At 36.1% G+C, this 27,217-nt stretch overlaps 1 protein-coding gene across 1 annotated transcript in view; it reads left to right on the forward strand.

Annotated features, from left to right (window-relative positions):
- IL1RAPL2 (interleukin 1 receptor accessory protein like 2) overlaps positions 1 to 27,217 on the forward strand; it is a 1,092,642-nt gene that overhangs the window by 818,652 nt on the left and 246,773 nt on the right. The gene's annotated exons all lie outside the window — the stretch shown is intronic.

Here is a 27,217-nt window from a genome sequence, read left to right on the forward strand (position 1 = left end):
AGCAATTATACCCCAATAAAGATGTTTAAAAAAAAAAAAAGAATTAGAACATCTGAACAGACCTATAACTGTAAAGAGATTAAAGTAGTACCAAAAACTTTCCAACAAAGAAAAACCCAGGAGTAAGTGGCTTCACTGGAGAATTCTATCAAAAATTTATATAAAACTTAGTACCAATCTTTTCAAACTCTACCACAAATGTGAACTGGAGGGATCATTTCCAAACTCATTTTATGAGGACAGCATACCCTGATAACAAAGCTAGACAAGGGCACTACAAGAAAACAGAACTGCAGGCCAATATCCCTGATGAGTATAGATGCAAGAATGCTCAACAAGATATTAGCAAACTGAATTCAACATTGCATTAAAACGATCTTGCACCATGACCAAGTGGGATTTATCCCTGGGGTGAGAGGATGGTTCAACATATGGAAGTCAACCAGTGTGATACACCACATTAACAGAAGAAAAGACAAATATCAATATCACAGGGTTATCTCAATAGATGCAGAAAACCATTTGGCAAAATTCAACACACTTTTATAATGAAAACAATGACTAAACTAGGAACAGAAGCAAATTACCTCAATATAATAAAGGCCATATTTCAAAATTCCACAGTTAACATTACATTCAACAGTAAAAACCTGAAAGATTTTCCTTTAAGATCAGAAACAAGTCAAGGATGCCATCTCTAGAAATTTCTATTTAATACAGTACTAGAAGTCCTAGCCAGAGAAATTAGGCAAGAGCAAGAAATTAAATTCATCCAAGTCAGAAATGAAGAAGTAAAATTTTCTCTGTTCATAGATGGTGTTATCTTGTATGTAGAAAACCTTAAAGATTCCAGAAAACTCCCTGTTATCTAATAAATGAATTCAGCAAAGTTGCAGGATATAAATCAACATTAAAAATTCTGTTGCATTTTTTATACACTAACAATGAGCAATCCAAGAAGGAAATTTTAAAAATCCTATTTATAGTAGCATTAAAAAGAATAAAATACTTAGGAATGAACTTAACTAAGAAGGTAAATTACTTGTACACTGAAGACTATAAAGTATTGCTTAAAATATTGCTGAAAGAAATTAAAGAAGACACAAATAAATGGGAAAACACATCATGTTCATGGATAGGAAGACAATACTGTTAAAATGTCCTTATGACCCCAAACAATCTACAAATTCAAAGCGAAAAATTCCAATAGCATTTTCCACAGAAATAGTAAAAAACAATCCTAAAATTCAAATGGAACTACAATGGACCTAAATAGCCAGAACAATCTTGAGACAGAAGAACAAATCTGGAGGCCTCACACTTCCTGACTTCAAAACATATTATAAAGCCACAGAAACCAAGCAAAGCAGTGTTGTACTGGCATGAGAATATACATATAGACCGATGGAATAGACTAGAAAACCCAGAAATAAACCCATACATGTGTGGTCAAATGATCTTACAAAAAGGTGTCAAGATCTCTCAATGGGAAAGGATAATCTCTTCAATAAATTTGTTGAGAAAAATGGATAGCCACATGCAAAAGAATAAAATTAGACCCTTTACACCATACACAAAAATCAACTCAGAGTGGATTAGAGACTTAAATGAAGGCCTAAAACTATACAACTCCTAGAAGAAAACATGGGGAAACCTTCAAAAGTTTGGTCTTGGTAATAATTTCTTGGATATGACACCAAAGGACAGGCAACAAAAGTAAAAATAGATGAGTGGGACACAACACACTAAAAAGTTTCTGCACATCAAAGGAAATAATCAGTAAAGAGACAACCTACAGAATGGGAAAAAAATATTTGCAAAACATTTCTGGTAAGGGATTAATATCCAAAAATATAAGGAACTCCTACAATTCAGTAACAAGAAAACAAATTACCTGATTTTAAAAATTGACAAAAGAATTGAATAGTCATTTCTCCAAAGAAGATATACAAATGGTCAGCAGGTTTATGAAAAGATACTTAACATCACTAATAATTAAGAAAATACAAATCAAAACCCTAATGGGATATCACTGCACAGCTGTCAGGATGTGCATTAAAAACAATAAGCAAACAAAAAAACCCCAGAAAATAACGAGTACTGTTGAAGATATGGAGAAATTGGAACCCTTATACACACTTGGTGGAAGTGCAAAATGGTACAGCTGCTATGAGAAACAGTGTGAATATTCCTCAAAAAGTTAAGGATAGAACTAGTATTTGATCCAGCAATCCCACTTCTATTTATCCAAAAGAATTGAAATCCGTATCTTGAAGACATATTTGCACTCCCATATTTTATGCAGCATTATTCACAATGGCCAAGGTATGGAAACAATCTAAAAGTTCATCAACAGATGACTGGATAAAGAAAATGTGTTATATACATACAATGGAATATTATTCAACCTTAAAGATAGAAGCATATGAATCCTGTCATGTACAACAGCATGGATGAAACTTGAAGACATTATTCTAAGTCAGTCACTGGAAGACAAATACTGCATGATTACACTTATATGAGGTAACTAAAAGAGTCAAACTTTTAGAAGCAGAAATTAGGATTGTGGTTGGCAGGGGCTGGGGAGAGGGAGAAAGGGGGATTTGCTTTTCAATGGGTATAGAGTTTCAGTCATGCAAGATGAAAAATTTCCAGAGATTTGCTGTACAACAACAGGCATATAATTAACAATACTGTCCCATACCCTTAAAGCTTTGTTAAGAAGGTAGGTTATGTGTTATATGTTTGTTGCTAAAACTAAAAAAAATTACTGAGCTGTTGTTAAGAAGTATTCTGAGATCTTCCAAACCAGAAACCTCAGGCTTAAAATGCACTCTTCCCTTTACCACATCTTGCATATCATACCAACAGTGCTTAGGATTCTCCCTACTTAGAATATTCTGTATCATTGCTTAAACAGCTTCAGATCAGGCTCCCATATTTCTCACTGGGGCAGGTATTATTATCAATTCCAAACAGGTGTCTCTGCCTCCAGTCTTGCTTACCTTCAATCAATTCTCATACATAACCAGTAAAATGTAAAAATGTAACTCTCATTTATATCTTCCAATTAAATAGCTTCAGTAACTCTCCATTACCTATCTAGAAAAGAAAACATATTTTTGCCTTAGTTACTGGCTGCCACCTACTCTTCTAGTCCTATCCTCTCCTTGCACCCATTATTCTAAATATACCAAACTGTTTCCATTACTTTCACTTGTGAAACAACCCATGCCCTTCTCCACCCCCAGTCACCTGTCAAAGACTATTTTTACAGAGCAAAATTGATTTTAGCATCACCTCCTAATGATGCTTTTACTGATCCCTGATTCATAATTCCAAGAAGAAGATATGTCTCCTTTTAAAAAATATCCCTACTATATCTTATGAACTTTGTGTCCCAGCATATATAGCTCTTAATTATACCTTTATTTGTTGATATGTCAGTCTCTATTTACTAGACTGTGAACTTGATACTTAGATATTTTGTTCAACATTTTCCCCTAGAAATTAGCACAGTGCCTGATGGTCAGTGAATTTCACATACACATGAATAAATGAATAAAAAAGTGAATGAATATTTGAGATAACCAAATTCCAGATGGCTGGCGCTATCCTTCACAGTAGCCCTCCTATTAACTTTTGTATACTTTCACAAACTAAATTTACTTTAGAAGAGAACCTGTGGTTGTATTTCATGCTATCAAGAAACATAGAATCTTAGAAGGAAACTTAGTGGTTTTATTAGTAAGGGTAAATAACTCCAGCAAGTATAATAACCACAAAATCACAGTGGCTGAACATAATAAAAGTTTACTTTTTGATAACACAAAGTCTAGCTGGGTGTTCAGATGATTTTCTGTGATAGTAGCTTTACCATTTCCTAGTGACCTTTCAGAGCCTTCTGCTGTGTCCTTTTTGTTTATCTAGGGAAGGGAGGGAGGGAGAGAGAGGCAGAGAAAGGGAGAGAGGAGAGGGAGGGAGGGGGGAGAGAGAAAGAGAGGGACAGAAGGAGGTGGGGAGAGAGGGTGGGAGGGAGGGAGAGAGATTGATTGATTGATAGGTAGATACATCACAAGAATGTTTTAAGGTGCCAGAACAGAAAGTAGTGTATTTTACTTCCAACCACATTTTTTTGTTCAGAGTTCAGCTACATGGCCAACCTAATTTCAAGGAAGGCTGTAGACTGTAGAGGAACACATGATATGGGTGAGCATTGACTATCCCTACAGCAGTCATCTTGTCCTATGAGAGTATCCTTAAAAGAGGATTCTTTGGAAGAAGAGAGTTCTATGATAGGGGAACACTCACTATCTTCACAAGGCAGCCTGTTCAAGTATTATAAAATTCTCATCACTAGAAAGTTCTTTATTCTGAGCTGTGATCTCCCTCTTGTAATAAGAGAGAGTAAAACTATTTTTCTTCCATTAAGCCCTTTAAATATTTGAATAAAGTAGCAGATTCCCCCAGGATCTTGTCTTCTTTAGGATAAATATTTCCAGTTTTTAATAATTTCTTATAGGAACTTTCCACTATTATGGCTACTCTCCTCTGGATATACTCTAACGAAGGTTGTCAATGAACTTCTTAAAATATGAGACCATACACTAAATGTGACCAAACTCTTGTAGAGAACAGGATAGTGACTTCCTGTAAGCTGGCCACTATGTAAAATGAGATCATCTGTATGAAAGCACTTTTCACAATGTAAAGCAGTATGCTCGTGGAAGGTATCATTATTATTATAAATGTAGCTTGAGATTACATTAGCTTATTCAGCAGCCACATCACACTGTTGGCCAGTATTTTAAACTTGTGGTCAGCTAAATCACCAAACCTTTTTCACAGGAATTGCTACATGAAAGAGCCCCATAATCATTTGTTCCATGGTCGGTAATAAATATGCCATTCATTTTTTGCCTTTGAGAAAATAAGCTTAATAGTGTCTAGATTTCCAGGGCTAACTACCAATTTAAGATTTTTGATAAGATTTAAGTCCTATCAACCCACACAAAACCACTTTGACCAAATTCAGTGTTGGGTTTTTTTCTTAAGTACAAATTCAGTTAGCTAAGCATTTTTTAAAAAATTTTCTCTGCATGACAACAAATACCTGATTTAAGGCTTCTTTTGTCTATTTGTGGTTATGGTGTGGGAATGGCCTTAAACTTTTGATTTCCTCTTTAGTAGCTAATGGTTTTGTTTTCATTAACTGTTTTCTGTGGTCAAGAACTACACATTTTCTTGGAATTTGCAAACAGTACGACCAATTTAAATTATACAGAAGCACAGAAATCATAAATAATAGCAGCCTTGAAATCTCACGACTAGTATAGTTAAAGCAGAAAAATGGAAAATCATACCTTTTCCACCATATTCTTTTCCCTCTCTAGGAATGTTCTGGATCATTTATTTTTCAAGCCCATAAATCAGAGCCATCTCTTAATCCAAGATTAACAGTCCATAATGAAAGGATCAGAACTTTTTTAATGCTGTCATTTTAATTGGTTAGTCTATTTGTACTTCTCCATAGGGAATGTGATGGTGTTTTCAAATATTAAGCTTTCGAAATAGTTCCCAATGAATTAATTGGACTACTTTAATTTGTTAAAGGCAACTACATTATGTGATGTTTGAAGTATATTAACTTTCTTCAGTCTTGGTAGACCAGACTTTCCAGTTTACTAAATAAGAGAAAAAGGAAAGAAATCAGCTTCCATATTGGATAGTGACAAATACATAGTGGTTTTGACTGAGCCTAAAATATTAACAGTATCTCTCAGATTATCTATTACAAGAATATAGTGGTGCATCCTATGTAGGCGGGCTGGTTGCATTTTACTCTAACATACCCACCTTTAACTTTACTACATTCACTAATATCCTGGGTCGGCTGTAACAAAATGCCACAAACTGCGTGTCTTAACACAACAGAAATTTATTGTCTCATAGTTCCGGAGACTAGAAATCGGAAATCAAGGTGTCAGCAGTATTGGTTCCCTTTTGAGTCTCTGAGGGAGAATCTGGTTCATGTCTCTCTCCTAGCTTCTGGAGCTTCCAGTAATGCTTGGTGTCCCTTGCCTTGTGGATGCATCCCTTCAATCTCTGTCTCTGTTACCACATGCTGTTCTTTCCCTGTCTGTCTCTTTCTGTGTCTAATTTTCCCTCTTTTTATAAGGGCACCAGTGATTGGATTATAGGTCTCACCATACTCCAGTATAACCTTGTCTCAACTCTGCAAAGCCCCTATTTCCCAATAAGGTCACAGTCACAGGTACCACAGGTTAAAAGTACATAGCTTTTGGGGGGCACAATTAAATCCATAACACCACACCTTCTTATATTGATATTCATATGACAGTGAACATCTGGATGAGAAGTAAGATCTTCAGTCCCAAAATGAGAAGTTTGCTGTGCTAAAATCTGATCATTTAGAAGCCTGGACATTTCAGTTTTCATATCATTGGAGGCCTCTGGAAAGATATACTCTTAGAAAAGCACATTGGCATGACTTGTGCAGATCTTAAAAAGGAAGTCTTATCTAAAAATAGGTTGTGGCCTCAGTGCTGAATCTACAGGTCTAGCTTACCAAGTCCAGGAGAGGAAATCCTTTTGTATATATGAAGCCCCTTTCAAAAGTGGGCCTTATTTCAAGTATTGTTTTTTCCTCCCTGTCTAGGGCCATAAGGGCTTACTCATTTCAGCTGTCTCCCTTGACAGAAATATTTTCTCATCGCTGGGAAATTTCAGAGATCCTGATGTGTTTATTCAGTTCGTATTTATGGAGCCATATCAGTTTATAGATCAGAAAAAATTGAATAAAAGTCTTTCACTATAACATAGTACCGAGGAGAGCAAAATCTGGCCAATTTAATCTAAGGGTATACATACATGACAGAAGTGGTATAGTAAGCAAGTGCAGTTTCAGGGTTATGTTCATTTCTTATCTTAGCCCAAAAATGATAGAGAAAAGGGGTAGCTTGGAAAATGGAACAAAATAGGTGACATACATCTATTGTTTTCCTGTAAGTAGATTACAGATAATTATATAGTGAATTTCTATATTATTTCTGTGTAGGAGTGGTATTTGTGTATTACTTTGTATCATTGGAATTTCTTTCAGTCTGAACATATGATGCAACCTGTGTCTTCCTCCTAGCACCTAGTACAGGGCAGTGTAAATGTCATGTGTAGTCGGTGTAGATAATAGGCAGTCCACACAATAGATCATCAAAAAGTGCTGAATAAATAAATGTAGTATTACTATGGTCTAGTAAATAAATATGTGACATAAATATGTAACACATTACTTTTGTTGTAATCCCTAGGTTCTTTTAATACTGGTATGGTCATGTGGGATGGTTTGGTCTTTGTTCTGTCTAGAGCCATAAAGTAACCTCTCACCTTCCCTTCCTAACCCGAGGGTGCTGTTCATGGCCACAAACATGACCTTTGCCAATTATCCTAACTTGCATATATTTTAATTTAATTAGACTTGATACAAATCGGTAATTTCAGTGAGGATCCATTAGATTTAACTCACTCAACAAAGAGTTATCGAATGCTAATGATGTTCTAAACACTGTGAGTATAAGACAGATATGGTTTATTTTCTCATGGTGACTATTGTCTAACAGGGGAGACAGGTTAAGTAAATTAACCTACTATTTCATGTGAATGTAAAATTACTTATTGTGATTGTGTTATGAATGGGAAGAAGAGAGTTCTATGAGAGAATATCAGTAAAATTGTGGATGGGTAGAGCTGTATGGTTTCAGAAAGTTTAGAAGCTAAGACTTATAGGATGAGAAGGAAGCACCATGTGAAAATTTAGGGGCATGTGTTTCATGCAAATGGAATTGCATATGTTAAGGTCCTGCAGAGGCAGAAAAGTTGGAAATATTTGAGAGACTTAAATCCAGTGTAGCTTAACCGTTGTAATCTCTGGCAATGGAAGTAGGGATGGCATGAATTGACATCAGAGAGGTAAGGAGTTGTCACATTATGCAGAACCTCATGGGAGGGTTCGAATCAAAGAAGTCTTCTATACAGAAGTCAAAATATAATATTGTACACATGAAACATATAATGTTATAAACAAAAAAATCTCATGATGCAATTTATATGCATACATCTATATTTAACTTTTTAGTTTGAAATAATTTTAGACTTATAGAAATATTGCAAAATCAGCAGAGTTCTTATATACCATTCACCCAGCTTCTTTTATTGTGGACCCTAATTAAAAGGATTTGTAGTATTTTAGGCAAAAGACGAAGTTGAATCTGTTAGTGGAGGTAAGATCAATAGCCATTCCCTTAAATTAACCTACTGTCTCTCAGATACTGGGTTAATTGCTGGAGATGCAGTAGCGAGCAAGAGAGACATGGTTCCTGTCTTCAAGAAGCTTGCAATTTAGTGGACTTAATAGTGGATTGGATATGAGGTGATGAGAAGGAGGGCCAACTAACGAAAGTCTTCCAAGTTTCTGACTCTGAACAGTTGAGAGAGTAGAGATGTAATTTACTAAAGTGGGCATTTCAATTATGAATTACTCTGTAACAAACACCCTCCAAAATTTAGTGGCTTAAAAGCAATTATTTTATATGGTGTTATAGTCAGCTGGGTGGTTCTTTCGCTACACATGATTTTTACTGTGGTCATTCATGCAGTTGCATTCAGCTGAGAGCTTGGCTGAGCCTGGAATATCCATCATGGCCTAACTCACATTTCTGGGACCTTGGTGATGACGTTTGTCAAAAGTACCTCATTTCTCCTCCATGTAGCTTCTTTTTTCCACATGATATTTTATTATTCACTTTTTTAGTCCTTGTTTACTTAGCAACTCACTACTAAGACAGGCAGAAGATACAAGGTCTTTTAAAAACTAGGCCTGAAATGGACATCATTTTCACCATATTCTATTGGTCAAAGCATGGCGCAATGCAAGCCCAAATTCAAGGGGAAGGGAAATCGATTCCACCTCTCAAAAGAAGAAACTATTGATACATGCACAATGTATCAATAGGTGATGACAATCTTCAGAAATAATCTACTGCCATGGAAATGTCTGAAAGAAGATTTGGATTATAAATCACAAAATCAAATGATACGTCAGAATAATAGAGCTAGGGAGATCCCAAGAGAGCTTCTGGTCTAATTGCATTGTTTTTCATGTGAGAAAACTCAACCCCAGAGAATAAAAGTGACATTTTAAGGTCATACAGCTAATTAGAGCATGATATCGGAGGTACAGTTATCTCAAGTGCTTTTTAAACTACATTCCTGCTATCCCTTTGTATAACAAAATGTGATCTACTCTCGAATTTTCCTTCGTTCAACATTTTTCAAGCTAACATTTGAAGGAAATATAACTTATTTTCTAGGGAACCTCATGGGTTTCTAAGTGCCTGGATAAGTAAGTGGAGCATCATCTTAGAAAACCAAGAAATAAATTGGGCTCTGTCTATGTTTTATTTCTTTTGCCTGTTTCCCAGATGGATTCATGGTGTTCCATTTTATGTTGTTCTTACTCTGTCTGTCAAGAGAATGAGTTATTTGAATTTGAATGTCTCATATATTCTGTAAATTACAAATAGCAACATTCGCCTCTACTATTTTGACCTTTTCAACAATGTATAATTTTCAGGGTATGCCATTGTACATCTTCTCTTGTTTACAGCCTCAGTGAACTGTGGAATAGAGGTGGAATGGCCATCAAATCAAAATATACAATACTCAGAAGGTCAAAATAATGAATCATGAGTCTATTTTTCAAAGCAAGGATTAAAATCAGGATAAGTCTGTCTTATTACTCACCCCCTTCTCCTCTCCCCCACCATACACATACAATAGGGACATCTGATTTAAAAGACTGTTCACATGATGATGGATGGTGTGGATAGTAGAAATGAATAATATAATAACTAAAGTTGCACTAATGTTTGAGTCCATTTTGAAAAGGAATTTTCCTGAGTATGGGCAGTCTTTAGGTCCATTTCCCAAATGGCTTTGATAGTGCTACACTTATCAACCCTAATCTTAAAACTTCCTTAGGGATCTCTAACTATCTCAATTTACTAAAGTTTTGATTAGAAATTTAATTTTAATTTATTTTAATGTTAATAGTGAAAAGAACATTTAGCACATATTTGAGAGAAGCACAGGGTATCAAGTCAAATTGGTAGTGTTTAGACTTTACAGAAGTTAAAAATTATTGTTTATTTCAGTTGAATTCCCCTTTTAGTAGTGGAACCATTTCTAGAAAAACAATTTAAAATTGAATCTCAATATGAAAATATATTAAGAGGAGGCAACTTTAGTGAAGAAGGAGATTCTTAATGAGGTCCCAATCCCACTGGGGCCCAAACACTGTCATAGATCCCCTTTGCTCTGAAGAGTGGCTTCTGAAAACCTCTGTTCTATTGCAATGTGCTGCTGCCTGAAACAGCCACTGACCTTCTATAAAGCAAACTTTCATCACTTTGTCCCAAGGAAAGATGAGACTCAGAAACTCTCTGCATGCAGGAGAGGATCATTTTTTTATTTCTTCAAGACCCCATATAGCAACCTTGACAGTACTAGGCCCACAGTTAGACTCTATTCAATATCTGGGACTATCGTCAACATTAGGGTCCTTTTCAGAGATCATATTGCCAAGATAAGCATAAATAACTGATTTCTGAAACAGTAACTAAAGCTAATGCAGCCATAAGTCATAGACATAGTGCTGCATTCAGAATAAAAGTAACATAATTTTCTCATGAGTTAACAAGTTTAAAAATACATAAATTATGTTTAATTTCATAAAGTAAGAGAAATAAACACATGTATATTTGTATGTGCTATGCCTCCAAGTTCTACTGACAGTGAGCAGTGAGCCAGTAACCAATAAAAACCAATGAGTAAACATTTCAAAGGGGATGATCAATTAGTAAGTGTAGTTTGTAGCCACAGAATAGACCAATTGAACTGTTATCCAGTCACCTTAGTTTCAGTCTCTGTAACCAACTGGAATCAGATGTCAAAAACCTTAAGGTAGTGTTTCCCAAAAGTCCAGTGTGATACACTCACAAACAAGAGTTTTATAATCAGTTAAGATTGGGAATGGCCCCATACCCTCTCCCCATCTTGGAGTTGTATAGTGAATATTAATTAGTCCATCAAAATCTCTGCAATATCATGTAATAAGGAAACCTATTGAATTTTGGTTAATCTATCATTTCCTTAACATATTTCACCATGGAATAATTTGTGTGTGAATGTGTGTGTTTTGTGTATATATGTGTGGGTGTGATGCATGTATTTATGTATGTGTGTGCATTGCACCCACACACATCCCACTGAACACACCTTAGAAAAATCTAGATATGAGTTTTGTATGAAAACCAAATGGATTCTGTTTGGTAGTGCTGAACTGTACTCCATATGGTAGATAGAATAATGCTCCCTCAAAAGATGTACATATCCTAATCCCTTAAACCTGTGACGGTGTTATTTTACATGACAAAGGGAATTAAGTTTGCAGCTGGAATTATCCTATAATATCTGGTGGGCTCATTGTAATTACAAGAGTCCTAACAAGTGGAAGATGGAGGCAGAATAGGTGAGAGTGATGTGATTTAATGTGAGATGGGTTCAGCTCACTGTTGTTGGCTTTGAAAATGGAGAAAAGAGGCCACTAGCTAAGGAACATGTCAGGTGCTAGAAGCTAGAAAAGGCAAGGAAACAGATTGTCCCCCATAGTATCAAGAAAGATATGCAGTCCTGCCAACACGTTGATTTTAGCCCAAATGAGACCCATGTCAGACTTGTGAACTACAGAACTACAATATAATAAATTTGCAACCTACGGAATAGGGGAAAATATTTGCAAACCATCTATCTGAAGATAACGAGTTAATTATCTAAAATATATAAGAACTGCCTGCAACTAAATAGCAAAAACAAAAGCAAAACCCTGATTTTAAAATTGAGCCAAGGACTTGAACAGACAGTTCTCCAAATAAGACATACAAATGGCCACCAGTATATGAAAAAGTGTTCAACTTCACTAATTATCAAGGAAATGCAGATCAAAACTACAATGAGGGGCTTCCCTGGTGGCGCAGTGGTTGAGAGTCCGCCTGTTGATGCAGGGGACACGGGTTCATGCCCCGGTCCAGAAAGATCCCACATGCCGCGGATCGGCTTGACCACGGCCACTGAGCCTGCGCGTCCAGAGCCTGTGCTCCGCAACGGGAGAGGCCACAACAGTGAGAGGCCCACGCACTAAAAAAAAAAAAAAAAAAAAAAGCCTACAATGAGATATCATCTCACACTTGTTAGAATGGCTATTATATTTTTTAAAAACTCAAAAGATAACAGCAAGTGTTGGTAAGGGTGTGGAGAAACTGGAGGCTTGTACACTGTCAGTGAGAATACAGAATGGTGTGGCCATTATGGAAAACAATGTGGGTGTTCCTCAAAAAATTAAAAATACAACTACCATATGATCCAGTAATCCCACTTCTGAGTGTATACTCAAAATAATTGTAATCATGATCTCAGATACCTGCACTCCCATGTTCATTGCAACATTGTTCACAATAGCCAAGATATGGAAACAACCCAAATACCATTGGTGAATAGATTTTTAAATGTGGAAATACATACAATGGAATATTATTCAATATTTAGAAAGAAGGAAATCCTGCCATTTGCAACAACATGGGTGAACCTAGAAGACTTTATGCTAAGTAAAATAAGCCAATCATATAATGAAAAATGATTTCATTTATATTTGATATCTAAACCAGTTAAACTCATAGAAGCAGAGAATAAAATAGTAGTTGCCAGGGGATGGGGAAAGGAGAAATTGAGGAGTTGTTGCTCATTGGGTATAAAGTTTCTGTTATGCAAGATGAATAAGTTCTAGAGATCGGCTTGCTATATAATAAAGTACCTGTAGTTAACAACACAGTACTGTAAATTTTAAAATACGTTAAGAGGAGAGATCTTATGTTAACTGTTCTTACCACAACAAACAAACAAAACATAAAAGAGCATAGGAAACTTTTGGAAGTGATGGATATGTTTAGTATCTTGTGTGGTGATAGTACCAAGAGTATATGCATATGTCTAAACTCAACAAGATGTATACATTAAATATAAGCAATTTTTGTATATCAAATATACCTCAATAAAGCTAAAAAGATAATTTTTTTGTGATTTTAAGCCATCAAGTGTGTGATAACTTGTTACAGCACAGTAGATAACAAATACACCTTACCTTAGGGTAAGATTGCACTGTGTTACCAACACCATATAGAGGACACATTTAGTAGATTATTCTGTTGATATGACATAAAAAATGCAGCTCCAGAATCACTTTGCTGAACACCTGAAACTAACACAATATTATAAATCAACTATACTTCAATAAAAAAATAATGCAGTTCCCTCAACCACACTGACTAGATACAGTACTGAAGTTGACCACTCACATATATAGAGTGGATGCAAATGAAGATCTGATTGAGCTTTATAAGGCATGCCAATGTTAGAGATCATTTCACTTATAAGCACTTTTCATATTTTTCACTGGTTCTGTTTAACTAGCTCTTGAGGATCTTAGAATATATCATTGGGCATTTTGAGATAACTGTTTTCCATTGCACTAGCTCCAGGTCCACAAAACATCATATTATCATGAGTATGAATGATGTCTATTTTTACTAATTTCATTTCTGCAGCAAGTATTCTTGGGTCCTGCTTCTTGAAAGCTGGAAGGAATTTTCTAGAAAAAATATTTTCAATAGGCTATTTTGTGCTGTCCTGTATACACAAAACAAGCTTTATGCACCTAGCCTCACTAGGACATATGTTTTGAGTTGTTTTTCTAGCCATAAAGAAGAATTTTCCTGAACTGTCTACCCACCTAACCACAAGTGTTCCATCCAAAATAAATAGCCAGCATTTCATTGGCCAAGATCAAAATGTAGACTGAGACAATGATTGTGTGGATGAACTAGAGAGAAGTTGATTGACCTTTATAACACCTGGACCCATGAACTTGTCTCATTAGTAGCCAGGTAAACTAACAGAAAAAAAATAATATTTCAAGTTTAGCTTTGAGAATTATTATCTTAGCATCTTCTGTTTAGCACAGTATTGAGCAAAAGGCTATCTATTCTTTGTATCAAACATCTTAAAATAAACATCCAAGTAGATGAGACTGTTAACATCTCATGCTGAACTGAATGTTTTACAAAGGATATATTTTGTTTTTTAAGCTGAACTCTTGTATATTTATATACTATATACCACATGTATACAAGTCCTTTTTTCAGGTGGTTGGCTCCTACAGTAACAGCTAACAGAGGAACAGGAAATTTGACTGAAACCATGTTTAAAATAATATATGTAATGCAAATACTTCAAGATTCTAATTCCAAACTTTTAAAGTTTTCTCCTTAGTTTCAGTACAACCATATGGCATTTCTGGGTGAAAAATTGTCACAGGCAGCTTTTGTTTTCATGGGTAATTAAATTTGCTCCAATCCAACAGTTCTCAAGGTAGATATTGTAGTTTGACATGGGTGTTTCACCTCTTCTCTGCGGCTTTTCTTTCTTTCTTTCTTTCTTTTTTTGGCATGTGATATTAAACAAAAATTATTGAGGTATAATTGACAAACACAATGATAAGATATTTAAAGTGTACAACATGATGATTTGATATGCATATACATTTTAAGAGAATTCTCCCCATCAAGTTCATTAATACACCTATCACCTCACATATTTACCTTCCTTTTTTTAGTTAAAACATCTAAGTTCTACCCTTTTAGCTATTATATAACATAGTGTTATCAACTATACATTATATCTTCAGTCTTTATACATCTTACAACTGAAAGTTTTTACTCTTTCACCAAACTCTCCTTATTTTCCCTGCCCTCCAGCCCCAGCAACCACTTTTTTCCTCTCTGTTTCTATGATTTCAACTTTTTTTTGGTTCCACATATAAGTGATAGCATGCGGTATTTGTCTTTCTCTGACTTATTTCACTTAGCATAATGCCCTCCCGGTTCATCTACATTGTCACAAATGACAGGATTTCCTTCTATTTTAAAGCTGAATAATATTCCTGTTTGTGTGTGTACATACACATTATACTGATTACATTTTCTTTATCCATTCATCTGTGCACAAACACTTAGGTTGTTTCTATACTTTGGCTAATGTGAGTAATGCTGCAATAAACATGTAAGTACAGGTGTCTCTCTGAGATAATGATTTCATTTCCTTTGGATATATACCCAGAATTGGAATTGTTGGATCCTATGGTAGTTCTATATTTAATTTCTTGAGGAACATCCATACTGTTTTACATAGTGGCTGTACCAGTTTACATCCCCACCAACAGTGCACAAGGGTTTGCTTTTCTCCATATCCTTGCCAGCATTTGTTATCTTTTGTCTTTTTGATCACATACATCCTAAGAGATGTGAGGTGATATCTCTTTGTGATTTTGTATTTCCCTGATGATTGGTAATGTCGAGCACTTTTTCATGTACCTGATGGCCATTTGTATGTTTTCTTTGGAAAAATGTCTATTCAGATCCTTTGCCCATTTATTAACTGGGTTATTGGATATATTTGTTATTGAATTATATGAGTTTCTTGAACATTTTGGATATTAGCCTCTTATCAGATGTATGATTTGCAAATATTTTCTACCATTTCATAAGTTGTCTTTTCATTTTGTTGATAGTTTCCTTTGCTGTGCATAAAACTTTTAGTTTGATGTAGTCCTAGTTGATTATCTTTGCTTTTGTTGCCCTTCCTTTTGCCAAGACCAGTGTCATGAAGCTTACCACTTATGTTTTCTTCTAGTTTTACGACTCAGGTCTAACATTCAAGCCTTTAATCCATTTTGAGTTGATTTTTGTGAATGGTGTAAGATAGGGATCCAGTTTCATTGTTTTGCATGTGGCTCTACAGATTTCCCAGCATCATTTATTGAAGAGACTATTCTTTCCTCATTGTATATTCTTGGCTCCTTTGTTTTAAATTAATTGATCATATAAGTGTAGGTTTATTTCTGGGTTTCTCTATATTGTTCCATTGACCTATGTGTCTTTTACGGCAATGCCATACTGCTTTGATTACTGTAGCTTTGTAATATAGTTTGAAATAAGGACTTGTGATGCCTCCATCTTTGTTCTTCTTTCTCAAAATTGTTTTGACTACTTGACTATTTTGATTCTATACAAATTTTAGGATTGTTTACACTACTTCTGTAGAAAATGGCATTGGAATTTTGATAGGGATTGCATTGAATCTATAGATCATTTTGTGTAATATCAGCATTTTAACAATACTAATTCTTCCAGTCCATGAACAGAGGATGTATTTTCACTTATTTATGTCTTCTTCAGTTTCTTTCATCAAAGTCTTATAGTTTTCAGTGTGCAGCTCTTTCACATCTTTGGTTTATGTTATTTCTAAGTAGTTTATTTTTTGATATATTGTAAATGGAATTGTTTTCTTTCTGATCATTCATTGTTAGTGTATAGAAAGACAGTTACGTTTTTGATTTTGTACCCTGCAATTTTACTAAATTTGTTTATTAGTTTTTCTGGTGGAGTCTTTAGGATTTTCTATGTATAATATCATGTCATTTGCAAATAGAGACAATTTTGCTTCCTCCTTTCTGATTTGGTTGCCATTTACTTATTATTATTATTAATTACCCTAATTTCTCTGGCTAGGACTTCTAATAGTATGTTGAATAAAAGTGGTGAGAGTGGGCATCCTTGTGTTGTTCCTGACATTAGAGGAAAATGTTTTAGTTTTTCACCATTGAGAATGATGTTTGCTGTAGGCATGTTGTATATGGCCTTTATTATGTTGAGGTATGTTCCCTCCATGTCCACTTTCTGGAGAGTTTTCTTAATCATAAATGAATGCTGAATTTTGTCCAATGCTTTTTCTACATCTATTGAGGTAATCATATGATTTTTATTTTTCATTTTGTTAATGTGCTGTATCATAGTCATTGATTTGTGGCTATTGAACCAGCCTAGTACCCCTGGAATAAATCTTACTTGATCGTGGTGTATGATCCTTTTAATGTATTGTTGAATTCAGTTTGCATTTATATTCATCAGGGGTATTACTTGTAATTTTCTTTTCTAGTAATGTCCTCCTCTGGCTTTGCTATTAGGGTAGTGCTGGCCTCATAAAATGAGTTTTGAAGTGCTCGCTCCTTTTCTATTTTTTGGAAGAATTTGGGAAGGATTGATATTAGTTTTTATTTAATGTTTGGTAGACTTCACCAGTGAAGCCATCTGGTCCTGGACTTCTCTTTGCTGTCTTGGTTGATTCTCTTGGTGGTTTATTACTGACTTTAGGTCAGTGGTAAGAAGTAGCTCTAGACTCTTTTGGTAGGTTCCATTACAACAGAGCTGTCTCTCTGAGTCCTCAAGATAATATTTTCCTGGTGTTTTTCTACAGATAAGACACTTTATCTGTATATTTTGGCAACATAGAGGACAAAGCTGTACTTCAATTATGGCGTTTCTTCCTCTCATCAAGCCCAATGAAGTGTTAATACCCATATTTTCTGAACCAAAAAACAGAATGCATTATCTAGCATTGTTTTTCTTTTTCTGATTTGTGAATTTACTTACATAGAAAGTCCTTTAAATATATAAAAATAAAATCACATTTGGTTATATATTTAACACACCAAGTTTACTGAAAAAAATAAAATTCATGAATGAGAACAGTTTTAGAAAATTCAAGTAAGAGTCTTTTTTCAAACTAGGGTCGGATAGTATACACAAACAAATCAGATTTTTAAAAATTCAGCAGTTACAGGTCTCTTTATCTTTATACTAACATATTGCCAAAAGAAACAGATGACTGAAGTTAAAGAAAAACTTTTTAGCCAACCCTATATTGGTTTATAGGGCTTTTCTGAAAACATGTGGGCACAAAAAAAAAAAAAACAAGAGTACTCAAATTTTAACTTTTTAAAAAATCTACTAAATTCTGTCAATTGCAAAAAATGGATTTCCCAGAAAAATTGCCTTTAGAGGAAGGCCTACCCAAGACTGAATATTATTCTTGACTGGGAATTGCTCTCCTCTGAAACTGTAGCATCTCTTTTTTCCTAAACTGTTCTGTGAATAGTTTCTAAATTTACATGAATTTATTCAGGACCTGATGACACTATTTACCTTTAGGATTTGAGTCAGTTGACATGCAAGGTGAGATTATTACCTCTAAGTCTACTTCTTGCCAGGAGCACCAATCCAGCACTTTTCTAGTCTTTTCCCTCAAAGTTTCATTGAAGAGAGACCTTCAAGATGGTGGAGGAGTAAGACGTGGAGATCACCTTCCTCCCCACAAATACATCAGAAATACATCTACATGTGGAACAACTCCTACAGAACACCTACGGAATGCTGGCAGAAGACCTCAGACTTCCCAAAAGGCAAGCAACTCCCCACGTACCTGGCTAGGGCAAAAGAAAAAAGAGAGACAAAAGAATAGGGAAAGGACCTGCAACTCGGGGAGGGAACAGTGAAGGAGGAAAAGTTTCCATACACTAGGAAGCCCCTTCACTGGTAGAGACGGAGGGTGGCGGGGGGAAGCTTCAGAGCTATGGAGGAGAACACAGCAATAGGGGTACAGAGGGCAAAGGGGAGAGATTCCCGAACAGAGGATTGCTGCCAACCAGCACTCACTAGCCAGAGAGGCTTGTCTGCTCAACCAGCGGAGTGGGTGGGGGCTGAGAGCAGAGGCTCCAGCTTCAGAGGTCAGATCCGAGGGAGAGGACTGGGGTTGGATGCGTGAACACAGCCTGAAGGGGGTACTGCACCACAGCTAGCCCGGAGGGAGTCCGGGAAAAGTCTGGAACTGCCTAAGAGGCAAGAGACCATTGTTTCGGGGTGCACGAGGAGAGGGGAATCAGAGCACTGCCTAAACGAGATCCAGACACTGGCGCGAGCTGAGGCTATCAGAGTGGACCACAGAGACAGGCATGAAACTCTAAGGCTGCTGCTGCAGCCACCAAGAAACCTGTGTGCAAGCACAGGTCACTCTCCACACCTCCCCTCCTGGGAGCCTGTGCAGTGCGCCACTGCCAGGGTCCCGGGATCCAGGGATAACTTCCCCGGGAGAACACACAGCTGTTGAAATGTCACACTGGCCTCTGCCGCTGCAGGCTTGCCCCGCATTCCATACCCCTCCATCTCCCCGGCCTGAGCAATCCAGAGCCCCCTAATCAGCTGCTACTTTAACCCCGTCCTGTCTGAGCGAAGAACAGACACCCTCAGGCAACCTACACACAGAGGCGGGGCCAAATACAAAGCTGAACCCCAGGAGCTGTGCGAATCAAGAAGAGAAAGAGAAATCTCTCCCAGCAGCCTCAGGAGAAGCAGATTAAATCTCCACAATCAACTTGATATACCCAGCATCACTAGAATATGTGAATAGACAATGAATCATCCCAAAATTGAGCCAGTGGACTTTGGGAGCAACTCTAGACTTGTGGTTTGCTTTCTGCATCTAAATTATTTCTGGTCTTATATTTATCTTAGTTTAGTATTTAGATTTTATTGTCATTGCTGGATTTGTTTATTGATTTGGTTGCTCTCCTCCTTTTTTATGTATAGATATATGTATATGTTTTCCTTTTTCTCTTTTTGTGAGTCTGTATATGTCTGCTTCTTTGTGTGATTTTGTCTGTATAGCTTTGCATTTACCATTTGTCCTGGGGTTCTGTCTGTCTGCATTTTTGTTTATCGGGGTTTTTTTTAGTATAGTTTTTAGCAATTGTTGTCATTGGTGGATTTGTTTTTCGGTTTGATAGCTCTCTTCTTTCTTTTTTAAATTAATTTTTAATTTAAAAAAATTTTAATATATATTTTATTTTAATAACTTTATTTTCTTTCTTTCATTCTTTCTTTCCTTCCTTCTTTCTTTCTTTCTATCTTTCTTTCTTTTTATCTTCCTTTCTTTCTTTCTTTCTTTCTTTCTTTCTTTCTTTCTTCCTCCCTTTTCTTCTAAGCCATATGGCTGACAGGGTCTTGGTGCTCTGGCCAGGTGTCAGGCTTGTGCCTCTGAGTGGGGAGAGCTGAGAGCAGGACATTGGTCCACCAGAGTCCTCCTGTTCCACATAATATCAAAAGGTGAAAGCTCTCCCAGAGATCTCCATCACAACGCTAAGACCAAGCTCCACTCAATGATCAGTAAGCTACAGTTCTCATCACCCTATGGCAAATAACTAGCAAGACAGGAACACAACCCCACCCATTAGCTGAGACGCTGCCTAAAATCATAATAAGGTCATAGACACTCCAAAACACACCACCGGTTGCGGTCCTACACACCAGAAAGACAAGATCCATGCTCATCCACCAGAACACAGGCACAAGTCCCATCCAACAGGAAGCCTACACAACCCACTAAACCAACATTAACCACTGGGGTAATACAGCAAAAAACAATGGGGACTGCAAACGTTCAGCGTTCAAAAAGGAGACCCCAAACAGAGTAAGTTAAGCAAAATGAGAAGACAGAGAAATACACAGCAGATGACGGTTCAAGGTAAAAACCCACCAGACCAAACAAATGAAGGGGAAATAGGCAGTCTATCTGGAAATGAATTCAGAGTAATGATAGTAAAGATGATCTTAAATCTGGGAAATAGAATGGAGAAAATACAGGAAACCTTTAACAAGGACCTAGGAGAACTAAAGAGTGAACAAACAATGATGAATAACAAAATAAATGAAATTAAAAATTCTCTAGAAGGAATCAATAGCAGAATAACTGAGACAGAAGAATGGATAAGTGACCTGGAAGATAAAATAGTGGAAATAAACACAACAGAGAAGAATAAAGGAAAAAGAATGAAAAGAATTGAGGACAGCCTCAGAGACTTCTGGGACAAAATTAAACGTACCAACATTCAAATTATAGGGGTCTACGAAGAGGAAGAGAATAAAAAAGGGACTGAGAAAATATTTGAAGAAATTATGGTTGAAAACTTCCCTAACATAGGTAAGGAAACAGTCAATCAAGTCCAGAAAGTGCACAGAGTCCAATACAGAATAAATTCAAGGAAAAACATGCCAAGACACATATTAATCAAATGATCCAAAGTTAAATGCAAAGAAAAAATATTAAAAGCAGCAAGGGAAAAGCAACAGTAAATATACAATTGAATCCCCATAAAGTTAACAGCTGAAATTTCAGCAGAAACTCTGCAAGCCAGAAGGGAGTGGCAGGACATATTCAAAGTAATGAAAGGGAAAAACCTACAACCAAGATGATTCTACCCAGCAAGAATCTCATTCAGATATGATGGAGAAATTAAAACATTTACAGACAAGCAAAAGCTAAGAGAATTCAGCACCAACACACCAGGTTTCAAACAAATGCTAAAGGAACTTCTCTAGGCAGGAAACACAAGAGGAGAAAAACACCTACAAGAACAAACCCAAAACAATTAAGAAAATGGTAATAGGAACATACATATCGATATCTACCTTAAATGTAAATGGATTAAATGTTCCAACCAAAAGTCATTGACTGAATGGATACAAAACAAGACCCATATATATGCTGTCTACAAGAGAACAACTTCAGACCTAGGGACACATACAGACTGAAAGTGAGGGGATGGAAAAAGATATTCCATGCAAATGGAAATCAAAAGGGAGCTGGAGGAGCAATTCTCATATCAGACAAAATAGAATTTAAAATAAAGACTTGTATAAGAGACAAAGAAGGACACTACATAATGATCAACGGATCAATCCAAGAAGAAAATATAACAATTGTAAATATTTATGCGCGCAACATAGGAGCACCTCAATACATAAGGCAACTACTAACAGCCATAAAAGGGGAAATCAACAGTAACACAATCATAGTAGGGGACTTTAACATCCCACTTTCACCAATGGACAGATCATACAAAATGAAATAAATAAAGAAACACAAGCTTTAAATGATACATTAAACAAGATGGACTTAAATGATATTTATAAGACATTCCATCCAAAAACAATAGATTACACTTTCTTTTCAAGTGCTCATGGAATATTCTCCAGAAGAGATCAAATCTTGGGTCACAAATCAAGCCATGGTAAATTTAAGAAAATTGCAAATATCTTTTCCAACCACAACTCTATGAGACTAGATATCAATTATAGGACAAAATCTGTAAAAAATACAAAAACATGGAGGCTAAAAAATACACTACTAAATAACGAAGAGATCACTAAGGAAATCAAAGAGGAAATCCAAAAATACCTAGAAACAAATGACAATGAAAATAGGACGACCCAAAACCTATGGGATGCAGCAAAAGCAGTTTAAGAGGGAAGTTTATAGCAATACAGTCCTACTTCAAGAAACAAGAAACATCTCAAATAAACAACCTAACCTTATCCTAAAGCAATTAGAGGAGGAAGAACAAAACAACCCCAAAGTTAACAGAAGGAAGAAGTCATAAAGATCAGATCAGAACTAAATGAAAAAGAAATGAAGGAAACAATAGCAAAGATCAATAAAACTAAAAGCTGGTTCTTTGAGAAGATAAATGAAATTGATAAACCATTAGCCAGACTTATCAAGAAAAAAAGGGAGAAGACTCAAATCAGTAGAATTAGAAATGAAAAAGGAGAAGTAACAACAGACACTGCAGAAATACAACAGATAGTGAGTTATAACTACAAGCAAGTATATATCAATAACATGGACAACCTGGAAGAAATGGACAAGTCCTTAGAAAAGCACAGCCTTCCGACTGTGAACCAGGAATAAATAGAAAATATAAACAGACCAAGCACAAGCACTGAAATTGAGAATGTGATTAAAAATCTTCCAACAAACAAAACCCCAGGACTAGATGGTCTCACAGGCGGATTCTATCAAACATTTAGAGAAGAGCTAACACCTTTCCTTCTCAAACTCCACCAACATATAGCAGAGGGCGGAACACTTCCAAACTCATTCTATGAGGCCTGTCACCCTGACAACCAAACCAGACAAAGACGTCACAAAGAAAGAAAATTATAGGCCAATATCACTGATGAAAATAGATGTATAAATCCTCAAAAAATACTAGCAAACAGAATCCAAACAGCACATTAAAAGGATCAAACACCATGATCAAGTGGGGTTTATCCCAGCAATTCAAGGATTCTTCAGTATATGCAAGTCAATCAGTGTGGTAAACCATATTAACAAATTGGAGGAGAAAAACAATATGATCATCTCAATAGACACAAAAAAGCTTTTGACAAAATTCAACATCAATTTATGATAAAAACTCTCCAGAAAGTGAGCATAGAGGGAACTACCTCAACATAATAAACGCCATATACAACAAATCCACAGGAAATATTGTTCTCAATGGTGAAAAACTGAAACCATTGCCTCTAAGATCAGGAACAAGACAAGGCTGTTCACTCTCATCACTATTATTCAACATGGTTTTGGACGTTTCACCCACAGCAATCAGAGAAGGAAAAGAAAGCAAAGAATCCAAATAGGAAAAGAAGAAATAAAGGTGTCACTGTTTGCAGATGACATGATACTATACATACAGAATCCTAAAGATGCTACCAGAAAACTACTAGAGCTAATCAATGAATTTGGTAAAGTAGCAGGATACAGAATTAATGCACAGAAATCTCTGGCATTCCTATACACTAATGATGAAAAATCTGAAAGAGAAATTAAGGAAATATTCCCATTTACCACTGCAAAAAAAAAGAATAAAATACCTAGGAATCAACCTACATAAGGAGACAAAAGACCTGTATGCAGAAAACTATAGGACACTGATGAAAGTAATTAAAGATGATACAAACAGATGGAGAGATATACCATGTTCTTGGATTGGAAGAATCAACACTGTGAAAACGACTATACTACCCAAAGCAATCTACAGATTCAATGCAATCCCTATCTAACTACCAATGGCCTTTTTCACAGAACTAGAACAAAACATTTCACAATTTAATGGAAACACAAAAGGCCCCGAATAACCAAAGCAATCTTGAGAAAGAAAAACGAAGCTGGAGGAATCAAGCTCCCTGACTTCAGACTATACTACAAAGCTACAGTAGTCAAGACAGTATGGTACTGCCACAAAAACAGAAATATAGATCAATGGAACAGGATAGAAAGCCCCAAATCCATGCACATATGGTCACCTTATTTTTGATAAAGGTGACAAGAATATCCAATGGAGAAAAGACAGCCTTTTCAATAAATGCTGGGAATACTGGACTGCTACATGTAAAAGAATGAAATTGGAACACTCCCTAACACCATACACAAAAATAAATTCAAAATGGATTAAAGACCTAAATGTAAGGCCAGACATTATTAAACTCTTAGAGGAAAGCATAGGCATAACACTCTATGACATAAATCACAGGAAGATCCTTCTTGACTCACCTCCTAGAAAAATGGAAATAAAAACAAAAATAAACAAATGGGACCTAATGAGACCTAAAATCTTTTGCACAGCAAAGGAAACCATAAACAAGACTAAAAGACAACCCTCAGAATGGGAGAAAATATTTGCAAATGAAGCAAATGACAAAGGATTAATCTCCAATTTATAAGCAGCTCATGCAGCTCAATATCCAAAAAACAGACCACCCAATCCATAAATGGGCAGAAGACCTAAATAATCATTTCTTCAAAGAATATATACAGATTGCCAGCAAACACATGAAAGAATGCTCAGCATCACTAATCATTAGAGAAATGCAAATCAAAATTACAATGAGGTGTCAGCTCACACCAGTCAAAATAGGCATCATCAGCAAATCTACAACAAATAAATGCTGGAGAGAGTGTGGAGAAAAGGGGACCCTCTTGCACTGTTGGTGGGACTGTAAGCTGATACAGCCACTATGGAGAACAGTATGGTGGTTCCTTAAAAAACTATAAATAGAACTACCATTCGACCCTGCAATCCCACTACTTGGCATATACCCTGAGAAAACCATAACTCAAAAAGAGTCATGTACCACAATGTTCATTGCAGCTCTATTTACAATAGCCAGGACATGGAAACAACCTAAGTGTCCATCGACAGATGAATGGATAAAGAAGTTGTGGCACATACATACAATGGAATATTACTCAGCCATAAAGAGAAATGAAATTGAGTCATTTATAGTGAGGTGGATGGACCTAGAGTCTGTCATACAGAGTGAAGTAAGTCAGAAAAAGAAAAACAAATACCATATGCTATCACATATATATGGAATCTAAAAAAAAAAAAATATGTTCTGAAGAACCTCGAGGCAGGACTGGAATAAAGACGCAGATGTAGAGAATGGACTTGAGGACATGGGGAGGGGGAAGTGTAAGCTGGGACAAAATGAGAGAGTGACATGGACATATATACACTACCAAATGTAAACTAGCTAGCTAATGTGAAGCAGCTGCGTAGCACAGGGAGATCAGCTCGGTGCTTTGTGACCACCTACAGGTGTGGGATACGGAGGATGGGAGGGAGACAAAAAAGGGAGGAGTTTTGGGGATATAGGTATATGTATAGCTGATTCACTTTGTTATAAAACAGAAACTAACACACCATTGTAAAGCAGTTATATTCCAATAAATATGTTTTAAAAATCCCTACAAAAGAAATTTCTTTGAAGAATTTGGCTTCCTAATAATTCTGTCATTTTTTTTGGTGTGTGTTGGGTATTCTCTCAAAAGTTCATAAAAATTTTAGCAGAAAGTAAACAAAGATATCTGACTTTCCTGTTGATAGTAACAGATGATTATGGAATTAAGTAGGGGGCAACAGAACTGCTGGCAGGCATGTGCATAAACTTTTAATATCTAGCTGTACCCTAGATTGAAACCGGCAATGTTTAAAAGTTTAAGATGACCCCATCATATATGATTTAGATTCTCTATCAAATCATATTAAATGACAGTAGAATAGGGAAGACTAGTATCACGAACTGCAAGTCTGTGGGTTGTCAGAAAAGTGATGAGTCAAAAAACAATCTTGTTTTAACAAACATCAATCAACTCTCAGTGCGTATTTCCTAAGAAGAATTTGATCTCTGGTACATTTTCTACTTTTAGGCTTTGACCAAATAACCAAAGATTCTCTCACCAGACAACACTTTGAAAAGTTGCCTGTCCCGGTTTATCATTTAGAAGCAATAACCACTGGAACCCCTGTGTTTAATATTTCCAATGCAGGAGAAGCAATATGATCCAGTGTAATCTGGAGGCAGGTGGGGCAACAAGAGATTGCTTCCAACTCTGCTCCATCAACTTCCTCGAACCTTCTGTGCCTTGGTTTATTCATTTACCAAATGAAAGGAAAGATGTCTGCCAGAGGCAAGTAAAAAAAAATCATATATGTAGTAAACCTTTGAAATAGATAGTATAAAAGTCCAAAAACATAGAATGTTGTTAGAAATAGACATTGCATTGTAACCCACAACACTAAGTGCAACTAAGAAATATGGGCAGAAATTTCCCAGAAGTATATAAGAAGTATACCCAGAATCAAAGGTGGGCAATAAAAGGCTGGTTTTGAGGAGAAACTACTGTTGTGCAGTGGGATGGTGGTACCCACCAAAAGGAAGAAAGAGTTAATAGAAGTTTTGCTATACAGTTCTACCTAATCAAGCTCCTTAAAGATCAGCCACATCAGTATGCCACTAAATGAAAGTCCTGCTTTCTTTAATTTGTTTAAAGCATTAACTTTTGTCAGCTTCCAGGGCAGATCCTGATAGAGCAAATCAGTCAAATCAAGGTTGAGGAGAAGGAGAAGTGGGAGAAAGAACAGAGTTAGGATAGGAATGGAGGCAGTACATAAGATCTTTGTAAAATTGTCCAGCACTATGAACATCCCAGAAAAAAATAAATATGAATGGTAATAATAATGCTACTCCTAGGCTCTGAGCACAGAGTTCTTTTCTTTAGGGGCATCTATAGATTTGTAGCCATTCCCTCATTCACAGTCCCTGGGAAGTCAGAGAGGAAGTACATTCACTGATCACAACATCCTTTCATCATTTCAGACCAAAACTTTCCTGATAAGGCCACAAGACAAAACCTCCTATAGTCCTTAACTATTTGTCAATTACAGATCATTTTGAGAATCTAATAAAAACTGTACAAACTTTGCAGAGAAAATAATAATCCATAAGCTGAAAAT

This window comes from Phocoena sinus, chromosome X (genome assembly GCF_008692025.1).
Source record: "Phocoena sinus isolate mPhoSin1 chromosome X, mPhoSin1.pri, whole genome shotgun sequence".
NCBI classification, from domain to species: domain Eukaryota; kingdom Metazoa; phylum Chordata; class Mammalia; order Artiodactyla; family Phocoenidae; genus Phocoena; species Phocoena sinus.